Raw genomic sequence first — 20,119 nt, forward strand, 5'->3', positions numbered from 1 at the left:
AAAATTAATGAGAGAATCATCAATATCTAGCTGGCCTTAATAGAATACCCATTAATCAACAGGCATTTACTTAGACTCTATAAGACTGCCAAGCACTATGTTAGGGGAGGGAAAATGATCTCTGACCTCTTGAAGCTCACCATCTCTTGAAAAGGTTTATCATAATCTGCAAAATAAGCTTAGACTTCTTCAGAAAGCCACTAAGAATATTATGAAAAAATTAAAATACTCTTTTTGTTGTTTGAAATAATGCCCTTCTACTTTGTTTTCATCTTCATTTTTAACTTAAGGGAAATATGAACAATAGAACACCCTTGTGTTCGCCACTTATAAAGCATTGATCAGCTCTTTCAGGTACTATTCTAGACATGCCCCCCAAAGAATTACACATGTTTTCTTATAATCTAATGGGGATATAAGCAATTGTACAAGGATTAATTGAACAACTTGGTGAGTGCCTTAAGAAGACAGGTACTGAATGCTTGAGAGCAGAGGAGGGGTGGGAATAACCACACTTGCTCTGTGAGACCTCTTCAAATGACAAGGACCTTGACATCTACCCCCAGTAGTAGCCAGCTCTTCAACTTGATCTGGACAGTCAACAAATGTCAGCCTAGACTGGCAAAGCCAGTGGAATAGGGACCCTGCCAATTAGTGTTGTGGGGGCAGCCTCTGCACAGATGATTAAAACAGTAGAATTTGCTGAAGACACACGGGAAGCTGATCTGTGCCCGACACATCTGTCTTGTGTCTTGGCTTCACTCAGCTACAATAAGATTCTTGATGACCTTCTCTTTTGATATGTCAGGTGAGCAAAGGCTTGCCTTCTCTTGGGATGCCTCTACTGTGTATTTGCCTCTTAGTATGAAGGGGCATGATTAGCCAGAGAGAAAGGTACAGGATTTCTCTTGGTATAAATGAAAGGACACACTGTGAAGAATTTTAGGGCTCTGATGAGAAAATGCCAGAAATAGATTCAGGTAGTCGATTGTGTCTCCCATTTTCTTTCAGTTACTTTTCTCCTAATTAATGAACAGTGATCAGGTTCTCAGTTCTGAAATACTATATGTGTCATTAATTAAGCCACACATAGTTTTATGTTTCCCCAAATCTAAGATGTTTTAAGACTATTTGCCATTCTTGTCTTCATGTAGGCTCATATAGACCATTCCCTGTAAAAGTAATCATAAAACCCTTTATTTCCCCCTTTGCTATTTTCATTTTAAACTTTTAGGGAAATATGTATTTGTTGTATTGTATATTTTCTATTTCGTATTCCTTTATTCTTTGAAGGACAAAATTTATTTCATATTAAAATAGAAGATCATATTGTGTCATATTATTTAACAAATAGAAGAATTTTGCCATTTTAAAATACAATTTCCAAACAGAGTACTAGTTTTCACGAAAAGGACCATGCTTTGAAGCATAATATAAGATTCTATTTCTCACAAGTTTCTGGATAATAAGTTAATGTTGTATTTTAAGTTTTACAGCTAATTATGTGCACAAGAATTAACTTTTCACATCTCATCACTCAAACATCTAGTTATTGGGGGAGGAGTAAGGGTGAGTGGTAGATCCAGGAGAGGAAACCCTTAAGCTGTTTATCCTTCAAGCCCTTGCAACCCTTCCCTATAATATCGGCTGTCCCACCCTGGTTGGCCTATCATTGTGTCCCATCCGCAAGACCACAACCCAAAAATTCAGCATCGTGATTTTGCAGCAGCTGTTGCTGCAGAAGGTAAATGCCGTGCAGATATTGATGAGCTTGCTAATTTGTTTAGTAGACAGAATTTAGAATGGGGAACAGGATTTGTCTGCTAGCTGTCATCATCCATCAGCCCCAGGCTGCCCCAGGCACTGGGTCTGCTTTTTGCCAGATTCTAATTTCGCTTTTTTTTTCCCCCCTTAGCTTCAATCTACTTTATTCATTTATTATAATTGGGAGAGTGGTGGTTGAGATAGGGAAAAATACCCATGCCTCACACTTGAGATTGAAGGCTCTCATATACTGCTGTTTCTGATATCAGGGGATTCAGACTGGACCTGTTGGTCTGTTGATTGATGTAGTTAGTGAATGAAGTATTCTCAGGTAGGGGTTCTACAGCACAGTGTGACTGGAAGACTTGCCACAATTGCCCTCAGTCCTATGTGCTTCTCCCTGTCTCCCTGTCTCCACCAAGATCAGAATTTATATTATCAGATTTATTCATTTGGGGTTCATATTCAACTCATTTAAACATCATTTTTGAGCATCCACTTTGTGTTATTTATTACTGTAGATGTGGGAAATATATTGGTGAATAAGACAGAAAAAGCCCCTGCTCTGAAAGTGACTGGATATTAGGGGTGAAGACAGATAAGAAAATAAGTATACCACATTTCAAGAGAGTGATAAATCAGATGAAGGAAATGAAGTAGAGTAAGGGTAGAGTTGGAAGTGCTATTTTAGATAAAGAGGCCAGGGAAAGTTCTCTGAGGAGATGACCCCTGAGACATGAGTGATGACAAGTCATGTGAAAATCTATGGGGACACTTTAGGGAGATGAAATGGTAAAGGCAACGATCCAGAAGAGACATTGAGTGTGTTAAATTCCAGGAAAAGCAAGAAAGCCAGTGTAGTTAAAGCAGGTGGTGGGGGTGAGAGAGGTGAGAGCATTAGGGAGATGGAATTGGAGAGGAAGGCAGGGTCAGGTCACTGGATTTTATTCTCAGAGTAGTGGGAAGCTGGTTGTTTTTAGAAGAGTGACTTGATCTGATGTACATTGTAAAAAAGCTTACCATGGCTACTGTGTGGAGAGTAGACTGTAGAGGGACAAAAGTGGAAGCAGGGATATCAGTGGGGAAAACATTGCAGTAATTCAGTGAGGAATGATTCTGGCTTGTACTACAGTGACAATAGTAAAATGGCAAGAAATAGTCAAAATTGCATACATATATTATAAATAGCTCTAACTGATGGTTTGGATGTGGACAGATATGGAAAGGAGAACAATCAAGGTGATATTTAGATGTTTTGACTTTAAGTATTGAATGGTCAAAGTGCCCATCATTAACTTGTACTTATTGGAGAAGGATATAGGGTAGGGTAAGGTGGTTTCTAACTAGACATTGTTTTTGAAGACTCATTGATAAAATTGAAATGGAATATAGAAGAAATGAAATGCCAGAAGACTCAAGATGAGTGATTGTTACCCTGAATTTAAAATAGGAGAAAAATTTATATTTTTAAATGCTGTGTTTTAAGGATTTTAATAAAATTCCAGATTCTACTATTATATACTGTAGATCATTTCTGAACACTTAGAAGGAAAATGATATTCACCAGAAGAAGCCAGTATGAGTTCTCTGAGATCCAATCATACAATATTAACTTCTTTTTAATTGAGCTACCCTATTATCAGATGTCATCATTTATACAATATAGTTTCACATCATAAAGTTCTGAGAAATTAGGACAGAAATTGATTTGGTGTGCCATATGGTGATATAATCTAATAGTTGAAGAACCATATCTAAACGGTATAGATTAGTATAGGGTTATCAACCTGAAGAGATGCCTGTAGTCAGGTGCCATCCATTCTGTTCCTTGGATTTTCCTTTTGATTGTTTTTATTAAGAATTTTGATGAAGATAGAATGAAAGTGAGGAAACTAATACTGACCTTTTCTGGAAAAGGATGCATTTGACACTTTAACCCATTTTAACTCATTTGGTGCTCAGTAAGTCAGTAATACACTCAATGTTGGCCAAAACCTAACAAGATAAAATGTAGTAGTGTTAAAGCAATTCTATATTTAATTTTTAAATAAATCAGTCAAATATTGGTAGGAGATATCTGAATTGATATTCCATTGTCAAGATATTATGGTTGATTTTATGTTTAATGTAAGCCAAAAGTAGGACATAGCTGCTATTTGAGCTGCTAGAACAAGAGATAGTCACCTTTAATGCATTAGTAGAAGAAATATAGTGTCCAGAACCAATGACATAACCACTTGGTAAAATATACACTGGTCAGCTTATATGTCACTTAAAGGTAAAGTAATTTGAAAGACATTGACAACTTAGTGTTTAAAGCTAGTTAATTAGGGGAGTAAATAATGTAGAAACAAATAGTTTGGATAAAGAATTGTTTAGCCTGAAAAGTGAAATGTGGGGATAATTTCAAAACAATCTTCAAAAATATAAAATAGAATTGGCTTTTCAGTCAGACTGGATCTGGCAAGAAACATATGATGGACTTAAGTGAAATGATATGAGAAGAGTTTATTTCAGGGTATAATTATAAGTATGTTAACAGGATTAAAAATACCAAGACCACATAAGATATCACTTCACACTCAGTAGGATGGCTACAATAAAAAAGATAAGTGTTGTTGAGGATATAAAAAAATTAGAACCCTCGTATATTGCTAATGGGAATGCAAAATGGGAATGCAAAATGGGAAGTTGTTTGGAAACAAGCCTGGCTGTTCCTCAAAAAGGTTAAGCCATGAATTACCATATGACCAGCAATTCCATTTTTGGTTTCATTCAAGAGAAATGAAAATATATGCCCACACAAAAACTTGTGCATGGTGTTCAAAGCAGAATTATTCATAATAACCAAATAGTAGAAACAATCCAAATATCCATCAATTGATGGATGGATAAATAAAATGTGGTGTATATACACAATGGAATATAATTTGACAATGAAAAGAAATGAAGTATCGATATATGCTAACAACATAGATGAGCCTGGAAAAATTATTCAGTGACAAAAGCCAATCACAAGAAATCACATATTATGTGATTCCATGTATATGAAATATGCAGATAAATCCTATTTAATAAAAGTGGAATATGCTAAGTGTCAGACCGATCAGTCGACCATTCAGTCGACTGCTCAACCAGCCGCTATGATGCGCACTGACCACCAGGGGGCAGATACTCTGACGGGTAGGTTAGCTTGCTGCTTGGGTCTGGCCAATTGGGACTGGGCAAGAGGGCCGGACACTCCCTAGAGCCCTCCCACGGTCCCTCCCAAGCCTGGCCAGCCCCCATTACCCCGATTGGGACTGGGCGAGACAGCCCTAATCAGCCTGATCACCAGCCAGGCCAAGGAACCCCACCAGGCCTCCAGTAAATCTATAAGTCCAGGAAGTAGGTTAGTGGCTGCCTAGTGCTGAAGGGTAGGGTCTAAATGGAGAGTGATTGCTAATGGGATGGGACTTCTTTTTACAGTGATGAAAATGTTCCAAAATTGATTGTAGTGATGATTGTACAACTTTATGAATATATCAAAAAACAATTACTTGTATACTTTTCATGGGTGAATTGTATGATATATAAATTATATCTCAATAAAGCTTTTATTAGAAAGAACCAACAAGGCTTGGTACAGAACTCTAGGAAAAAGAACTATAGAGACTTTTCACTGTGCCTAGGCCTGAAGGTATGGGGGGGAGGGTGGGGGGAGGGGGGGGAAGGGGGGAAGGGGGGGCGGAGGAAGCAGTTAAATGGAGAGTTCTATTTGCCTGGAGAGACATCACCAGACTCTGATATTTACCTGAAAGGAGGAGACTGCAGAAATATGTATCTTGACATCACTCTTCTCTTTCTCTCTGATTTCCTGCTGATGCCTCCTATTTAAGACCCAACCAGAAGCTAGGGAGCTAGAGAGTCTCAGTGTGATTCACAGAAATCCTCCTCTGGGGCACAAAGAGGGGTGAGAGGTGGTTTGCACCTGGGTGAGAAAACACAAGTGATTCCATGTATATCCAGATCAGAGACCAGTAAGGAAAATTAAAATTGCATGTGTTGCCTCAAAGTGAAGCCAAATTTGATCTCTGGAAATGGAGTTGTACCGAATCTGAGATGATCATACTGAAAATACTTAGAGGATTCCAGTTATAAATGAAGGACTAGATTAATTACCTGTGAAAGTTCCCTTGTAACTCCAAGTCTCTGCCTTTAACCACTGGCGTATTGGCACCAACTGTATTATCATTTGGCCAGCTGTGATCTTGGAAGTTCAAGGTATGGCCTTTGGCTAAGAGAACATAGAGTAGGTATGTTTTGATGAGAGTGAGAAATCAAAGTGAATAATATAAGTATGGGGTGTGCACCTTGAGTTCAACTTCACTGAACAAATAAATTGGACTCTAATGTGGTCAGAGACAGTCTGGGGAGAGAAATGGCAGAGGAAAAATAGAGAAGCTTGTCATCAAAGAAGATGTAAGATTTGGAGAAATAAAATGTGCCTACTTAACAATTTCACTGATTATGTATATTAGGCCTACTTCCCTTTTTAGTTTAAAATGACAATGATAAGATGGCACTTTAATATTCTTTGTAAGAACATTATAGTTGGCTTTTGTGATGCATGTAAGATTTCAAAGAAGCATGAGGGTCTTTTCCCCTGTAGGACTCCTTCTGGATTTATAAAAGGAGTGATAGATCTCCCATGGGACCCACATCTGCTGCTGTGCTACACCCAGGAGGCAGGCTTTATGCAACTCCTCACTCCTTTGCAGAGTCAGTATCTACAGGATGGGGTTGAATGTATGAGAAGAGAGTGGAAGGTTATGTAAGTGATCATATTAATGAAGAAGCTGTATTCAGCAACCCCACCTTTCCAGGCTACTTACGTTGATGACTTTAGAGAAGTTATTTGTTGCCTGCCTTTCATGGTTTTCTAAAATTGGTAATTTTACTTTGTGCCATGTTTTATATCTACTACATTAAATATATAGCAGTATAATCATTTACATGGTCCACTGCCAAAATACAGAAACAAAGATGCTCATTTACAACTGTGGACAATATCCAAATAAACCATTGATATGCCCTGCCAACATAAATGGATGTAGGATTTGGAAGAAATACCCAAAACTATGGAAGTATACTTTTCTATTTATTTTAATTTATTCCTGGACATCCAGCTATATCTCATAAATACTTGACTATATATTTCTTGTGTTTTTACAGATTACATTGATGTTTTTTCTCCATTATTTTGCACAGTAAATTTTGCTATTTACTAAAAACCAATGGTTTTTAGATTACTTTTATTTCTAAAAGTACCATTTTAATTTTTACCAACTTGCAACTCAAATTATTGTCAATTCATTGTAATGGATGGCATTTCACTAAATAGGACATTTGACTGGGTGTAGGATATTTGGTATAGGATTATTGTTCAGATACACATTTCCAAGTTATGTGACAAGTACCTAGGAGGGCAACTTTTTCAATTGCTTCAATTTCATATATTGATGTGTATTACCTTATTCTTTACTGGGTTTTAGGGATTTATTTTTTTTTTTAGTTTCACAATAAGGAGAAGAAATTTCTCTATTCACAACTGTTTTTCATGAGCCATCTGGCTATACTGTAAGGAATATTTATGAATAATACAGGTATAATATTAGAATTGATTTAATACATATAAAATAATGCATAGGGCTTGGTATGTAATATTACAAAAGTTATACAAAACAGCTGGCACATACTAGGACTGAATAAAAATAGGTATGATGAAGGTGATGATGATTGTAAGTAGTCTACAATTATCAAAGTCAATTTAATGTAACAATTTGGAGGACTGTCAGGAAAGTTAGTGAAAACTTAGAACATTTAATCTTCTAAATGTATTTTTTAACTTCCACATAAATCTTAGAGACAAAACATGAAACTTAAAATGTGCACAGTATGAGATCTCATCAACAGACTCTCAGGAGCGTGACTGGAAGCGTTCTTGCCATTCCTAGAAAAGTGTGAGGCATGCATATCTGGGGCGGTGCTTCAGATTGGCCTTCCGGGTTGTCTACACTCTGGTTTTAGATCAGGCAGACCACAGAACCTAGGCTATCACTTCCGCATGCATTTCAGGTGTTGACTGTAAGCATGTTGCTGCCTATGATTTATCAGTATATGATGAGCTTTAAGGAATTGTCTCCATTAAAACCAAGTGGCCATATATAGATTTCTGTACGTTTTTTTTTTTTTAAATATATTTTATTGATTTTTTACAGAGAGGAAAGGAGAGAGATAGAGAGAGTTAGAAACATCGATGAGAGAGAAACATCGATCAGCTGCCTCCTGCACATCTCCCACTGGGGATGTGCCCGCAACCCAGGTACATGCCCTTGACCGGAATCGAACCTGGGACCCTTCAGTCCGCAGGCCGACGCTCTCTCCACTGAGCCAAACCGGTTTTGGCGATTTCTGTACTTTTTAAAACACCATCATGGAAGACACTGCCAATTCTCTCCTGTCTTTGAAATAAAGACTCATTTGAAAACAATCACTTTAAGTAGTAAGAACTAGGAAAAATTTTGTTTGAGACCATAAATTTCTCTTACGTTGTATCCACTCTCCTGAACTCTATGCACACACACCTAAATGGCTGTTTGGCAGCTCCACCTGATGCATATGTGCCCCTCACACCTGCCCCTCTGCAAGTCTTCCCCGGCTCTTAAAGGAAAATCCATTCTTCCCATTGCTCAGACCCCACACCTTCCTTCCTGGACTCCTTGCTTTCATTTATACCCGGCAAAACTCTGTCAGTGCCACTTTAATAGTTCCAGGATCCAACCACCTTTCTATATCTCCACTCTTTCCAATCTGGTCTAAGCCACTATCATTTCTGCTTGTGGCGTAGGCTCCTATCTGGTCTCCTACCTTTGTTCCCTCTCAGTCTGCTTTCACATGGCAGCCAGGATGAGCCTCGAAAGTATAAATCAGTCCAGTCAGAGTACAGCTTTCTCAGCTCTGGACCTTCCATTGGCAGCCTTCCTCGGAGGAATTCTTACTGTGACCTCCAAGGAGCAGTCAGCTCCCACCTCATCCTCTCTGACTTCACTTTCTTTCCCGCTTCCCCTCACTCTGCATTAAGCATAGGGGCCTGTAGCTCTTTCTCTAACATGCTGGGCACTGCCCCTCATAGGGCCTCTGCACTCCTGCAGGGCTCCCTCTGCTTGCAGCGCTCTTACTCAGACTCTGCATGAGTCATTCCAGCAATTTCTTCAGCTCTTGACTCAAATGGCACTTTCTCAGTGAGGCATTAAATCTACTCTATTTAAAATTGCATCTAGCCCTTCCACAAACACTAAGTCCCTTGCTTTAATTTTTTTTTCTCCCTGGCGCTTTCCTAACATAGTATATATATATATTTTTTTAAAATATATTTTATTGATTTTTTACAGAGAGGAAGGGAGAGAGATAGAGAGTTAGAAACATCGATGAGAGAGAAACATCGATCAGCTGCCTCCTGCACATCTCCTACTGGGGATATGCCCGCAACCCAGGTACATGCCCTTGACCGGAATCGAACCTGGGACCTTTCAGTCCGCAGGCCAACGCTCTATCCACTGAGCCAAACCGGTTTCGCTCCTAACATAGTATATTGCTATTAATTTATCATGCTTATATTTTGTCTTCCTGAGAAGAATATTAGCTGTACGAGGGCAAGAAGCTTGCTGGGTTTGTTGACTGCTCCATCTCTACAGCCCAAGATAGTTCCTGGCAAGTGGAGAGATACAATAAATATATGTTGACTAAATGAATAATTCAAAGTTGATTTTGGCTGGTGTTCTGTATGTATGGCCAGATAAGGCTTAAATAATGTATGTTGTTTTCTTCTTGAATTCCATGTAGGCAGCTTTGGGGGTTAAAGTTAAATTTTACTAAATTATTTTGTCATCGTTACCCTCCTCCCTCAAGCATTTGTCTGCTCTCATAACATCTATGCATCGCTATTAATTAACTACAAGTATTTTGAATTTATTTTTCAACTTTTAGTTAGATAAGACTAGCAAATAACCTGTACAGAGGGGCTGTTTTCAAATAGAAGAGAGGGCAATTTAAAAAGATATTCTTAAAACTTAGATTTTTCAAAAACATATGATCTCATCCCATTTACTGATGATAAGTTGGGGTACAAGACTTGAGCATTTAGAAAAATAGCTTTCAGGTGAATCCATTAATTCGCATAACCACCCAGTAAAAAGCATTACTGTAAACGTCATGTGTTTATATACTGTGCTCACAGACAGACATACCGTACACTTTATACACTGTCTTATAAACTCTCCGAGTAATTGAAAGCTACACAATTTAAAGAAATATCCCCAAATCTTTCAACTTTGGGGTAACAAACTATATTAACATTAAAAATAAGATTACATGTTTAAATATACTTGTTTCCTCTTTATGCAATAGGATGTCTTGGTTGCTTGTTTGTTTTGATTTTTTAGTTTGTCAATGAGTAAAGTCATCACTTGATCACTAGCAGTGTCTGTCTTTTGGGCATTTGTTGTGGCCAGAGTGACTTTTTACTGTTTGTAGCTAGAGTGGCCATCTAAGTACTTCCTCAAATCGGTTCTCACACCAGTAATGCTGACTGCTCTTATGGGTTCTATTGGTGATTGGCAGCACAAGTAAAAATTATGCTAACTCTAGGTGAAGACTGATTTTCTCAGTCTTTTGCATACTGCCCTACAGATGCCACGCCCCATTCCAGGAAGTTTTACTAGTTTTAAACTATGATGGAAATTTCGGGGACTTTTCTTTACTGAACAGACAAATACAAAACTCTTATATTATCCTCATTCATCTTTATATTTGGGTAAAGCTGGACATATAAACTATGCAATGTAAACAATTTGATGTCATTTTGACATTAGTCATCAAATTATTTGGTTTTTCCTAGTTGACTCTCTTATGCATTCTGCTTTCCATTTAAAATATATATTGGGAGCATGGGATAACTGAAAATCTGTGCCCTTTGAAGTATAAGTACCGTGAGTCTCAGTTTGGGAATGGGCTTTATCTGGGTTCTATGAGCTAGATGCATGCTATTTTACTGGTGCTGGAATCACATGGGTTGAAAATCCTTGTTTTCCAACCAGATGGGTTATTTTCAAATATCACAAAACTTCTGAGGTTATTTACATTATAAATGTGCTTCTTCGCACACATCAAGAATTGAGTACCATGTTTTGACAGTAACTCCTTTATGAAATTATATATTTCACAAGTGGAGTAAAATTCAAGTCATTCTCAAGGAACCTGGCTTATGAATCTGGAGGAGGTCAGACCTCTTTACAGATGCAGTTTGATAATCCGACATCAAAACAAAGGAATTCTGTTAATCCTCTCACAAAAGTGCAAATTGCGAATCAGATCCCTGGGCTGAGCTGGCAGCTTGGTAAGCATTGAGCTTGGCAGAAGAGCAACTGTGGGCCGGAAGATAGCCCAGCAGCTTGGGGATACCGACTTTGCCCCTGTGTTAGCCCAGTTGGGCCTCTTGTTTTGAAACAATAACGTATGTCAATGGAGGTGGTTCTCACAGTTATTGTGTTTGTGTGCTTTTCTCCTTCCATGGTAATGATGATGCAAATCAATCCTCCTGTCTTTCATTTCACATCATTGGTGTAGAGGCTACTAGGCCCCTACATGCTTTTCACTTGGATGGATGTGTCTTTTGAATTTTCATTCCACATTCTTCTCCACGTGCAGAGGGTTTTCCTTCCTCGCCATAAATAGTGTGATGGCATTTGCAAAATGAAGAATAAATCCTAACTCAACTGGAAAAAGAACCTTTTCCTGGAAGGTGTTATAGTTAGGATTCTTTTTTTGGTAACGGAGAGTATCCAATTTGAGGCAGTGTAAGAAAAACAATTTGGAATTTGGTGGGTACAGGAGTACTGGAAATGCAAGTAATCAAACTGGGGGAGGCAGGAGTGCAGATGGACCTCAGGAGTGGTTGGAACCAGGGAGCCATACTCTCTTAGGGCTTGATCCCTTTCTCTTGTCTCCATGTCACTTTGGATGTCAACTTAACTCTTTCTTGCTGTAGTAGAGACATATCTCCCTGTGGGAGGAAGTGATACCATTGACGACAACACTGGAATTTCTTACTGAGCTACTTTTTCCATTCGACTTAATACAGCATCCCAGGAAGGACTCGATTGGCTCCTCTTAGACCAGGTGCTTGTCCTGGATTAGTAAGTCCTGTGTATGTCACCTCACTTTTGTCAGAGTGTAGAAGGTGCTTGCTATTTGTCTTACGCTGTCTTTTTTCGGACTTCATGAAACATGTAAGCAGCCAGGAAAGTTCTAAGACTTGAGGACTGTGTTAGCATGTAGAATTATTTTGCACATCTCAACCTGAGGACTGTGTTAGCATGTAGAATTATTTTGCACATCTCAACCTGAGGACTGTGTTAGTATGTAGAATTATTTTGCACATCTCAACCTGAGGACTGTGTTAGCATGTAGAATTATTTTGCACATCTCAACCTGAGGACTGTGTTAGCATGTAGAATTATTTTGCACATCTCAACCTGAGGACTGTGTTAGTATGTAGAATTATTTTGCACATCTCACTCTGTTCGGTTCTCTTGGCATTTCCAACTTTCACCCAAATGTGACTAAGAGTTCATGTGAAAGTGAGAAATGCAACTACTTCATTCCAACAGAGGTTTTCATCCGGAGCGTGCACTGTTGTGAGTACTTCCAGCTAGTTACATCTCACCTGTTAAGAAAGCATTTGTAAACTACTTGGGTACAGTGTGTGTGTGTTAATAAAGTGTGAAAAGAGATACAGCCCTGCTGGTTTGGCTCAGTGGATAGAGCATCAGCCTGTGTACTGAAGGGTCGCTGGTTGATTTCTGGTCAAGGACACATACCTCAGTTGCAGGCTCGATTCTGGCCCTTGTCAGGGCGTGTGTGGGAGGCAACGATCGATGTGTCTCTCTCACATCAATGTTTCTCTCTGTCTCTTCCCCTTCCTTTCACTGGTTCTAAAAAAATCAATGGAAAATATCATCCAGTGAGGATTAACCAAAGAAACAAAAAAGGAGTGAATAGGTAGTGTTGGTAGTGGGGCCATCTTCCAATAGGTAAGAGCAGTGTGCTTTTGCTGCAGTACAGAATGGGCTGCAGTTGGTATAATGGTTTCAGTCAGAGGAATGATATGGAACACACCAAATCTACATCTGAAAGGCGAGAAACGTGTCAAATGTGGAGGTCTGGGGTAGAGGCTGCCCTATGGGGTCATGCTGCCCACAGCCAAAGCTTTCTGAATAGGAGCACTGTCTTTTTAAAAGCAATAGGGGGTGAGGATTGAGGGAGTGCTCACAGCGGTAAGTATAACACAGCTGTGCTCTGTTTATGCTTCGGCTACAATAAAAAAGCTATAAAATGTGAGATGTCATAGCTCCACTTTGCTTTATTTATACTATTTCCTCTGAGCTCTGTCACACTGCACATTCATCTGCTAAGTTGCAGCAAGAATGGAGATTAAAATATCACAGCTCAAAATAGGAGTCAAGCGGAAGGAGATTCATCATAGCCCTATTAAAAATATGTAAATATGGGAATGAAGTCATTTTAAAGCTATACAGCGCTCCTCCTGGAGCGTTAAGATCCCTTGAGCAAGTGGTGGGCTATGGAAGGGACAGAGCTGGGGGACTGGGTCCCCATTTCTTCCACCCTTTGAAATTTTTTTAAGATTAAAGACTGTTTGAATTGCAAATTATACATGTTTTCCTATAATTATGCCTAAATTAATAGTGGCAGGAAGTCTGATGCAAAACAAGAAAACAAAAGATTTGGTAATTAAAGGGTATACATTGTTCACTTGGTTAGAATTAAAATTAATATATGAAACCTCTTTGACCTCAGCTATTAATGAAGTTTGAGAATCCTCCTGAAGTATTCTGAGGTAGGAAAGTTCCAAGAAGGAACCTGAGACTTGGAGACATACTCTGGCTTTCAAAATTCAGTTCCTAATGATAAAGCTAAGCCTGGAAGCTAGCCAGGACTCCTGCCTAAAACTTTGCTAGTTCCTTACTTCCTTTAGCATCTTCGATCTCCCTAGTGCTGACAAAAATTTACTCTCTGTTGTCTATATGGTGTGCTTAGGAGAGTAAGGAATATGATTTTAGATGGAAAGTCTGGACTATCTCAAATGGTATTAACATGCCGCTTATGCTCTTTTCTGTGTACTGTTGCATGGCTCTTGATATTTTGGCCTCCTTATTCTCCAACAGTGCAGTAATAGTAAAGGCCAGCACTTATTAAGTACTTTTACCAGGAGTGGTTCTACACGTTTTATATGTGTTAATTACTTTAATTCCCACAACAACTGTATGCAGTAGGCATCATTACTCACACTTTACAGATGCGGAAACTGAGGCATAAGATCACGCAGCTAGAGAGTGAGAACAGGAATTCAAACTGAGCAGACTGGCTTCACAGCCTGCACCCTTAACCACTGTTGCTTTTATCAAAGACTAAAGTGGGGTCTGGCTGGTGGGAGCCCATGGGCTGGGCCGGTGGGGGGGCGGTGCGCAGGTGGTTGGCCGGCCTGCCCTGCCCCTGTTTGGGGTGTTGGGGGCATATCAGGGGCCAGGCTGGCCAGGGGAGGTGGGCTGATAGGGGCCCGGATCAGGCTGGTTGGCTGCCATAGTGCACATCATAGCCACCGGTTGTTCTGGTCTTTCTGATGTTCTGGTCACTGGGCTTATAGATATATAGAGCTATAAAGCTATAGAGCTATAGAGCTATAGAGATATAGAGATATAGAGATATAGAGATATAGAGATATAGAGATAGAGAGATAGAGTGATAGAGAGATAGATATAGATATAGATATAGATATAGATATAGATATAGATATAGATATAGATATAGATTAGACAAACACTAGAAAGAGCACTGGGCTGAAAAAGAAGACCTTCATTCCAGGCACTGTCCTGCCATTTCCTGAGTAAACTTAATTTTCCTCACCTGGAGAATGAAATGAAGAAATGATCTTGTCCTTCCCAGTGCCAACTTTCCTTGCATCTGTATACTACTACCTCATGGAGAGGAACTTTTTGAGCAATGACTTCTTACTGTATTCTCATTTAACTTTAGTTTCAAAAATGGTTCTGTTCAACATTTTTAACATACGGTGTCTCTAGAATTTCTTTTCTTTTTTTAAAAAATATATTTTATTGATTTTTTTACAGAGAGGAAGGGAGAGAGATAGAGAGTTAGAAACATCGATGAGAGAGAAACATCAATTAGCTGCCTCCTGCACATCTCCTACTGGGGATGTGCCCGCAACCCAGGTACATGCCCTTGACCGGAATCGAACCTGGGACCTTTCAGTCCGCAGGCCGACGCTCTATCCACTGAGCCAAACCGGTTTTGGCTAGAATTTCTTTTGTTCTGCACTTTTCACAGTGTCTTCCTTGAATTCTTTTGGTTGCAATTGATAGGAGTATCATAGTTAGCTAAAGACTTTTCTGCAAGTGTGACCTGGAGCATATTTCTTAATCTCTTGGGCCAGTTTTCTCATCTGTAAAATGGGTACAATAGAATTCCTATCCTGTAAAATTGTTCTAAGAATTAAGCCAGATGTGATATGTAAAGCACTTATCCTGGTGTTTACTTATAGTTACTACCATAAAAATCAATGTGTTTGGTTATGATTACTATTGATCACCTCAGTCCTAGAGTCCCCCTACTGGTGCCATCTATTTAGGATCCACATTTTGCTTTTGTTTTTGCTTCATGGGGAATGTTTTGGAAATCTTTAAACTGTTTTTCACTTTCAAAATCTATTCAAGATTGTTGTCTTACTAAGTAAGCTGATTAATGGCCCCTTTGTTCTGGATACTAGCTGACCTCCAGATTGCATACTGGAGTGTCTTCTCTGTGCCACACATCCAGGACTTATAATTGCATTAGATGGTGTGAAGGTGAGAAGGAATTATCATCACAGTATCCCTAAGATGTGTGAGATAGCACAGGTATTTCATGGGCTCTCATTCCTTACTTCTTAGCCTAGTTCCTACTCTTAACATGGGACCCCCCCCCCCTTATTATGTGTATATCCTGTATATCCCACTCTACAGGGGGCATTAGGTCCAGGTTCAGCTTCTCCCAGAGGACCTACTCATTCATAATCTCTTATTGACTCTAGAAATTCAGGGGTATACACACTTCTTGAATTTTCTCCCCATATAGTCCACTTATGGAGGATGCAGACATGCAATCCTGTGCATTTTTAATACAATGTGACACATTTTGTTATACAACTAGGTACAGTATTTTATGAGAGCACAGCGCAAGGGTGTCTCATTTTGCTTGGAGGGCCAAAGGGGGATTCTAAGAGTAGTGAAACCCTAGTTACGGATTAAAGATAATTAAAGCAAATGGGATGTATACTCTTCAAAGATAAATTTTCAGTGAAAAGCAGGACCTTATCTCTCATAATTACCATTGTATCCTTATTGCCTAGCTCAGAATCTAGCATATTGTACACACTTAAATATTTATTGCATCAGTGAATGAATGATTTTTTCTTAAAGGTCATCAGAATTGGTCATTTTGAGCAGGAGTACAACATGATAAAATTTGTGTGTGTTTTTAAAAACCTAATATCACAGCTTTGTAGTAGATATAAAAATTATAGTGAGACAGGGAGCAATTATGGATAGCATATTCTATGAAATACCTGAGATAGATTCCTTTTAAATGACCCCCAGTCTTCCTCCAGATAATAAGAGATTCTCTGTACTCATACATTGAATGTATGGTCATTTCCCACATATGCCTCAAGAAGGCACAACCCCTGCCTACATCCACCCCTTAAAAATCCCATGAAAACTCAGAGATAACTTATAGCATATTTAAGAGTTCCCTTCTCAACACCTTCCACACAGGAGATAGACAGCTGGGTATGATCTATTGCATATACAGTATATACATGTTTGTCTTAGTATGCATGGGTTGCTATAACAAAATACCATAAATTGGATGGTTTATAAAAAACAGAAGTTACTTCTCACCGTCTGGAGCAGTGGTTCTCAACCTTCTGGCCCTTTAAATACAGTTCCTCATGTTGTGACCCAACCATAAAATTATTTCGTTGCTACTTCATCACTGTAATGTTGCTACTATTATGAATCATAATGTAAATATCTGATATGCAGGATGGTCTTAGGTGACCCTTGTGAAAGGGTCCTTCGACCGCCAAAGGGGTCGCGACCCACAGGCTGAGAACCGCTGGTCTAGAGGCTAGAAAGCTTGCATTCAAGGCACCAGCACATTCAGTGACTGGGAGAGCCTGCTTTCTAGATGGGTGTCTTTCTGCTGTGAGCTCACATCATGGAAGGAGCTAGGGAGCTGTGTGGGGTCTCTTTTACAAGAGCATTAACCTCATTCATAAGGGCTCTACCTCATGAAGGAAGCACCTGTCACAGGCCCCACCTCCTAATACCATCCCATTCGGCATTAGGTTTCAACATAATCTATTTTGGGAGGACACAGATGTTCAGTATATTACCTGTGGCATATGGCATAGTACCTTACTTGTATTTCTCATTCAGAGTGGGTCCATGCATTTTCAACGTTGGCATTGGTAATCTGGAGTCTGTTTGGTTAATGAAACTTAGCACCTAAGTGATACTTGTTTTTAGAGTGAAAGTCTCAAGAGAAGTCAATAAAATACATGCAGAATCCTCAGTTTCTGTATACATAAGTTTTCTGTCAGGGTGCATAAAATTATCAAAAACTTAGTGGCTTAACACAATGCCCAATATTAGCTCAGAGTTCATGCATGACCAGCATGGCTTGGCTGGGTTCTTTGCTCAGGGAATCACAAGGTTGAAATCATGGTTGTCCAGGCTGAGTTCTTGTCTAGGCTCTGGGAAAAATCCATTTCCAAGTTTATTCTTGTGGGTGGCATTCAGCTCTTTTTAAGACTGAGGTTTTCTTTCCTTGCTGGTTGTCACCTAGGGGTGCCTATAGTTCCTTGAGGCTGGCTATATTCCGTGTGATCTGCTTTATCCTGAAGCCAGCAATGGTGTGTCAAATACTTCTAATGCCTGAAATCTCCATCTGCCTCTGTCTTTGATCTCTAAACCAAGATTTAAGAGTATATGCGATTGCATTAGACTCACCCAGATAATCTCCCTGATTTTTGTTTTTGTGTGTGTGTGTTTAAATATATGTTTTTTTTACTGATTTCAGAGGAGAAGGGAGAGGGAGAGATACAAACATCAATGATGAGAGAGAATCATTGTTCGGCTGACTCCTGCAAACTCCACACCGGGAATCAAGCCTGTAACCTGGGCATATGCCCTGATAGGGAATCAAACCATGACCTCCTGGTTCATAGGTCAATGCTGAACCACAGAGCCATGCCAACTGGGGCTCTCCCCGTTTTAAAGTCAACTATGTTGTGTAATATAGCCTAATCCTGGCAGTAAAATCCATCATATTCACAATTCTGGGAATTATGCAGAACACATTTATCAATAGGGGGGATTTTGAGGGCATCTTAAATTCTACCAACCAAACTGTTAGGGGAATCAAAAAAAGCTCATATCCTCGCTTCCCAAAAGGTCCCGTTATGTCGCTTTGCTTTTACAAAAGACCTACATTAGTACAATAACAGTTTATAAAAGCAAAGATCTTTAGAGTTTTCTTAGAGTTAGCATTACGCCATTTCAGCTTATAAAAGGTTTCATAGGAACTGACTACTTTTGGATGAAGGGGGTGTAAAACTCCTGCATATGAATTAATCAATATTTTGTTTGAAAACTATACATCTTTTAATGAGGTTAATTTTCTAACATCTGATCCTGACAGATCTTCTATTACTTATCTTTAAAAATATTACATGTATGCAACTCCGTTACTTATAAGTAGTACTACCATTCACATTGCCTAAACAAAACATATCTATATCTACTAGTATTATGGGAGAGGAGCTTTCCTTGTTTGTGTAAGGAAAAATAAAGTGATGGCATACAATCTATACACAGACATCATCCCTTCAAAGTGATTTTTTTTTAACATGGAAGCTTTGTTAAAGTTCACCTGATACAGTAAGATTTTTAGATTTAAAGAAGGAAGGTGTAAGAATTTCACCAACTTCACAGTTACTTAACTACAAAGTTTGAGGGAGCCAGTCCTCCCTACAAGACCACCCTCACTTCTCACACTAATTGCAAGTTTGAGGGGTTTCCAAAACCACTCTCGGGTTTGACAGTTTGCTTGAAGTATTCACAAAATTCAGCGAAAGCTGTTATGCTCATAGTTAAAGTTTATTACAGGGGAAGAATACAGATTGAAACCAGCCAAGAGAAGTGTGTAAGACCGAGTCTGAAGCTCCAGGAATCAACAACAGAGCTTTCATTGTCCTCTCCCCATGGAGTCTGGACCTGTTACTTTATCGGCACTGAGATGTGACTATATGCATGGAGCGTTGCCAACCCAGGAAGCTCCAGTGAGACTTTGGTGTCCAGATTTTTTAATGGGACTTGATCATATACAGCCCACATGGCTGACCTTTAGTCTCCAGCCTGGATGTCAGTGTTGGGCTGATACCCTTAGTCTCCAGATGCTTCTGGAGGCAAAATTGATGTGCACAGCCCAAAGCCCCAAGCCCCCATCATCAATCATATTGTTCAACTGTCCCCTGGCCAAAGCTTTCAGGCAAAGACACTCCTATCAGGAATGGCATTTTTAGGGCCCAGAGATCTTCCCCCAGTAGCTGCAGGCAAAAGCAAGACCTCTGCTTGGTTAAGGTTAACTCTTCACTACACGGACAGGGAGGGAGAGAATGACGAATGAGTACAAATTGTAGTTATCATTTATGGAGGGTATGCTGTGTGTCAGGCAGTGTGCTGAGCCCTGTTTCCTATACTCCTTGGAACATTATTAGAAAGATACTATAATTATCATTATTTTAAAGACAAGATGAGATTTAGAGAGATTAAGTGACCTTTTAAGTAGTAAATGATGGAAGGAGGATTTGGACCTGTCAGCCTAATTCCAAAGTTCATGATCTCAAACATTTTATTCCTTCCACTGAAACTAAGACAATAAGAATATATAATGTAATAAGCACTTAGGAGCAATTATTTTTGAGAATTGAGTCTTCCGAGTAAAGTTGTCATTCAAATGTATAAGAATGTGCACTGCTACTGTAATAATGTAGGATATACTAGTAGAGGAAGAGTGTTGATATGTAGGATGGTTATTTCATTGAATTTCTTACCTTCTAAGTGGAATCCAGTCAGCACTGTGTCATTTAACTAAGTCAAACACATTTATTGGGTGT

General features: G+C 39.2%; 1 protein-coding gene across 5 annotated transcripts in view; it reads left to right on the plus strand.

Moving 5' to 3' along the window:
* The window catches only part of SOX5 (SRY-box transcription factor 5), a 971,461-nt gene that overhangs the window by 154,888 nt on the left and 796,454 nt on the right, over positions 1-20,119 (plus strand). The gene's annotated exons all lie outside the window — the stretch shown is intronic.

The sequence above is a fragment of the Myotis myotis genome, unplaced genomic scaffold, assembly GCF_014108235.1.
Source record: "Myotis myotis isolate mMyoMyo1 unplaced genomic scaffold, mMyoMyo1.p scaffold_m19_p_3, whole genome shotgun sequence".
NCBI lineage: Eukaryota > Metazoa > Chordata > Mammalia > Chiroptera > Vespertilionidae > Myotis > Myotis myotis.